Genomic DNA, 5,607 nt, shown 5'->3' with positions numbered 1-5,607 from the left:
CGGCCGCGCTGCGCTGCGGGCCTGCGGCGGCTGGAAGTCGGGGCCTCGATTTCCAGCACCCCCCGGCCGGAGTTAGTCAACATCGGCCGCCGGGACGGCCTTGTGCCGGTCCGGTCGGCGGTCGCAGGGGTTGCTGGCTGCTGCCCTCTTGCTGCCTCGCCTGCCTTCCTGGAGCCCCCACTGGAGGAGGGGGCTCCCTGAAATATCTTCCTGGGAGTGTGGTGGTCCCCTGCGGGCCCGAGGTGCCCTGTGGTGGCGGCTGGAGCTGGGCCCCGGGCTGCATAGAGGCCTGCCTGCGGGTTGCTGGTGGGACGCCCTGAAGACGCTGCGACCAAGGCGGTCACGCCAATCTTGAAGGTGGTGGAGGCGTGGGACGGTCGATCTCGCCCTGTGTGCTGGGGGTCCCGTAGGTGTCTCACAGGTTGGTGGGGGTGCCCCTTGGATCCCGGTGGGCATTTACGACAATGCCAGGTTACTACGAGCGATGAAGAGTGCCACAGGCGCAAGAAACTGAACTGAGGCGGTCCTGCATCCCCGGTGAGCCTTTGCCTGGGTCGGCTGGAGGGGCTGATTACTTTCACCTTGGGGGTATCGGCGCCTGGCACTGGGACGCTGGATTGGGTCAGGCCCTTGTTGGATAGAGATATAAGCACTGTTTGGCTGGGTGCTAACCAAGCTTCATCCCGGACCTAGGCGGTGGTCACCTGGACTGGGACAGGATGGCGTCAAAGACGGACTCGGAAAAACAACCCCCTAAGACCTCCAGGGGAGGAAGGCAGGTGCAATCTAACAAGCTGGACAGGTATACCGTCCCTAGGGGGTCGCCTCAGGAGTCTAAGAAGGGACCAGGTGGCGGCGCCGAAGACAGATCAGTAGCGGAAGAACCAACCTTAACAGACCTCATGGCTGCTATCAATGGGGTCCGGACGTCCCTGGGCCAAAAGATGGAGACTTTGGACATTAAGCTTGACACCGTGATGCTGGAGATGTGGCTGATCAGGGCTGACCTCTCGAAGGCGAATGAGAAGGTTAAATCACTGGAGGTGAAGACGGCGAGTCTTATAGACGATGTGAGCCAATTGCAACAGGAGGTACGTGAGCTTCGGACGTATAGAGAGAGCACCGATCGGCGGTTGGATGAGTACGAAGGGCAGGCCCGACGCAACAATGTTCGTATCCTGGGTGTCCCGGAGAAGGCGGAGGGGCAGGCTGCGGATCTTTTTGTGGAGAACATTATCCTTAATCACCTCAAACCAAAGGGCCTCAGTACGTTTTTCACGGTGGAATGGGCCCACAGGATGCCGGGCGGCAGGCCCCGCGTTGGGGCGAACCCTAGACCGATCATTGCCTGAGTCCTTAATTTTCGTGACAGGGACGCTATCCTGCAGGCGGTTTGTGCGGCTGATCCTTTGGAATTCGAAAACGCGACGCTCCTGTTCTTTCTGGACTTTACTCAGGCGGTGCAGAAACAGCGGCAGAGGTTCGTCTCGATAAGAAGAAACTGAGGGACAAAGGCATGAGGTATGCCATCCATAATGTTTCCTGCCCGTCTTCGAGTGGAACTTGATGGGAAGGCCTGGTTCTTTGATAACCCCGAGGTGGCCGCGGACTGGTTGGAAAGTTTGCAGCAGCCGGACAAGGAGGCCGGCGACCAGGAGGAAGCGGAGGAACAATGATTAGGTGCAGTGTGAGTTCGGCGGGGGGGCTTTGGACAGTTGCTCTGGGGGGTGTTTCTGCGGGGTTCGAGTTTGGACTTCCTGCAAAACTGTGTGCACAATGCTGTTGAAGATTTTGAGGTGCAGAGGTGCACGTAAAGAGTCGGTGGGGGAGGGGAGGGGGGGTTGATTCGCAGGCCCTCCTCTGTGTTCTACTTTTAGATTTTTGTAGTCTAGTTGGGGGTGACAGGCACACTGCTAGTTGGGGATGAGCGAAAGCCATATGCAGGGGTGCAGGGAAGGGGGTTGGAGGGGGGGGACTTGGGTAGTTTTGCAATTTATTGTCTTTTTTATTTTTGTATGTAATTTTATTTCACACTGGGTGTCAACATGCTATCCTGTTCTTTCCTGGAATGACTATGTCCTCCGTTAAAGGGGTGGTGGGATTCTCCGCATTGAGTTGGAATGTGAATGGATTGGGGGACAAGATTAAGAGGGGTATGGTTGGCCAGTTGATTCGGAGACATTCTCCAGATGTGGTGTTACTGCAGGAAACCCACCTAATGGGCAAGATGTGTATGGCTCTCCACAGAGGGGGCTATAAGTTGGTTGCACATGCTGGCTTTACGGCTGGGTCGAGAGGGGTCGGGATTTTGATTAAAAACTCCTTCCCACTGGCCATACAGGCCACTTGGACTGATAACAGGGGTAGATATGCTGGCATTTCGGGGTTGTGGGAGGGGAGGACTGTAACTTTTTTATCTGTGTATGTCCCTCCGGCCCTTCAGACTGATACATTTCATGATCTGTGTAAAATTTTCATGACGTTGCCAGTTGGGTTGTTGATTGTTGGTGGCGATTTCAATGCAGTCATGGATGGGTGTGCTGATAGATGCCCGGCTAGGAAGTTGTTGCCGTCCCGGAGATGGTTGGCTGACTTTGTGGACACCACTGGTCTGGTTGATGGGTGGAGGCTTAGGAACCCCGGTGATTCTCAATACATTCATGTCTCAGCTGCGCACAAATCCCTCTCCAGGATTGATTATGTACTGGTGCCCGCGGCCCAGGCTGCATGGCTCCGTGAGGTGCGGCACTTGGCCAGGTGGGTTTCGGATCACTCACTGGTTTTAATCAGTTTAGACCTTGGGGGGCGTGATGTGGCCCGGGTTGCTCCTATTAGCGCTTGGAGGTTCCGAGACCCAGTTGCAAGGAAGGAGATGGTGCGTGTGGCCGACAGGTACTTTTGTGAGAACATGGACTCGGTGGACTCCAAGTGTTCCCTATGGGAAGCGTATAAAACTGTCCTTAGAGGGGAACTGCTATCGTATGTTTCCGGTAAGAAGAGGAAGGAGCGCGCTGAGATTGATAGGGTTGAATCAGAGTTGCTTGTGCTGGAGCGGGAGGTGTCGCGTGCCTCCACAACGGAGGGGTTGCATCGTTTGAGCCTCCTCAAAGATGAGTACCGGAGTCTGGCCCGGGACAACGCAAAGTCACAATTGACGGATACTCAGAGTAGGGTGTATGAGCATGGGGACAAGGCCGGGAAACTAATTGCCTACTTGGAGAAAGGGGAGTGGGCGTCGTGGTTGGTTCCAGTGTTACAGCCATCAGGGTTAGATAAAATTACGAACCCGCAGGAGATTGTGGATGAGTTTGCTGGCTATTACAAGAAGGTATATGCGGCTGAATGTAAATATACGGAGTCCGAGAATGCAGAAATGATCCATGACATTCCGATGCCCACTCTTTCGGATGAGGATAGGAAGTTCCTTGACTCTCCCCTCACAAATGATGAAGTGGCGCAGGCGATTAGGGTGGTTCGTTCGGGCAAGGCGTCTGGCCCCAATGGGCTCCCGGTTGAGCTCTATAAAGTGAATGCGAATAAGCTGGCTCCTTTCGTCAGGGACATGTTTGAGGAGAGTAGGGAGAGGGGTCGGCTCCCGTACGATCAGCGCGTTTCGAACATTATTGTCCTGCATAAGGAAGGTAAGCCGAAGACCGAGTGTTCTTCCTATCGACCGATCTCTCTGTTAAATGCCGAACCCAAAATCTTGGCTAAGCTGTTGGCGACATGCCTGGTAAAGGTCATCACGGCGCTGGTTCACCCGTATCAGTCAGGTTTCATGCCTCGTCGGAACACGGCTCTTAATCTGCGCAGGTTGCATGGGGTTCTTGGTGGGGCATCACAGATACACGAACCGACGATTTTGTTATTCTTGGATGCCACCATGGCATTTGACAGAGTGGAATGGCACTATCTTTTTGCCGTTTTGGGCAAGATGGGCATTGGCTCGGAGTTTGTTTCTTGGATCCGCCTTCTATATTCCGGTCCGCTGGCCCGAGTGGTTGTCAATAATCACAGATCAGCAGATTTTGCGCTAGAGAGGGGCACCAGACAGGGATGTCCTCTCTCCCCGCTGTTATTTGCATTGGCGCTCGAGCCACTCGCGTCTTGGGTCCGTTGGGACAGATCAATCAAGGGGCTCAGATGGACACTTGACTGGGAGGACAAGATATCGCTTTACGCAGATGATATTTTGTTGTATCTGACCTCTCCTCGGACTTCGCTCATAGCATTCTTGGACGTTCTGGGGGTGTTTGGTAGGTACTGGGGCTTCGCCATTAACTGGACGAAGTCAGTTCTTTTTGTTTTGAGTGGTGACCCCCCGGAGGTCCCTCCGGGTTGTCCGGTTAAACTAGAAACGGAGGGATTCAAATACCTTGGTATTTTTATATCCTTGGACCCTCAGAGCAGATACTCCGAAAACCTGTTGCCACCCCTGGTTCGGCTTCGACGTGATGTGACTCGTTGGAAATCGCTTTCGCTCTCTCTTCTCGGTCGGGCTGTTCTGTTTAAAATGATGGCTCTTCCTCGTTTCCTGTACGCGCTCCAGAACTCCATGGACCCGGTTCCTCCGTCGTATTTTAGGGAGGTCGAGTCTCTCCAGAGACAGCTTCTTTGGGACGGTAGGCCTAGAATGGCATTTGCGAAATTGACATTGCCGTGGTATGATGGGGGGATCGGCCTGCCCAATATTCGCAAGTATTATTGGGCGTCACAGTTGGCGGCGGTTAACCAGGCCATTTATGGCTCGCCGTTGGATCCCGGCTATATCATGGACTGCGGTCAGGTTCCTGGGGGAGACTTTACTAGGGCACTATATGCGAGGCGCGGACGTTTTCCCCTGGTGGATCTGGCGGCGGTTGCTGTTCAGGTCTGGCATGAGGTTAACCGCTCCCTTAAATGGGAGGGGAGGATCACACTGGCTACACCTCTTTGGAATTCTGAGCGCCTGGACAGTCTATGGAAGTCTAAGGGCTTTCACAAATGGGACCTCTTTGGGGTTTCCCGGGTGGGAGATCTCTGGGGTAAGGACGGTATCCTTCCGTTTGAAGCCTGCGCACTGACCTTGTCCCGAGTGGACCTTCATCTGGACCTTCGAGTGGGCTGTTCTTCTGTCCTGCATACCAACTGCTCGCCGGACCCGCTCCGCGGGTCCCGCATCGCCGCCAAAGACAGTGGGGATCTTGTGCTTCCCGTGGCGGACTGTATCATCGGGGGAGTGTTGGGGCATTGCAGCAGGGCTGCGAGCGGCACTGCGGGGACTCAACTTCCCAGGAGTCCCTGCTTGGCCAATTTGTTCCACCTGGCCCGCTCTCCCTGCTTGCCCCGCCCCCATCGCACAGGTTGCTTAGAAAAACGCCCCTGACTCTTGGCACTGCGGGTTTGCCTGCGCACTGACCTTGTCCCGAGTGGACCGTCATCTGGACCTTCGAGTGGGCTGTTCTTCTGTCCTGCATACCAACTGCTCGCCGGACCCGCTCCGCGGGTCCCGCATCGCCGCCAAAGACAGTGGGGATCTTGTGCTTCCCGTGGTGGACTGTATCATCGGGGGAGTGTTGGGGCATTGCAGCAGGGCTGCGAGCGGCACTGCGGGGACTCAACTTCCCA

This window comes from Lissotriton helveticus, chromosome 3_1 (genome assembly GCF_964261635.1).
Source record: "Lissotriton helveticus chromosome 3_1, aLisHel1.1, whole genome shotgun sequence".
NCBI lineage: Eukaryota > Metazoa > Chordata > Amphibia > Caudata > Salamandridae > Lissotriton > Lissotriton helveticus.
The sequence above is the reverse complement of the archived record's forward strand: the minus strand, read 5'-3'. Positions refer to the sequence as shown.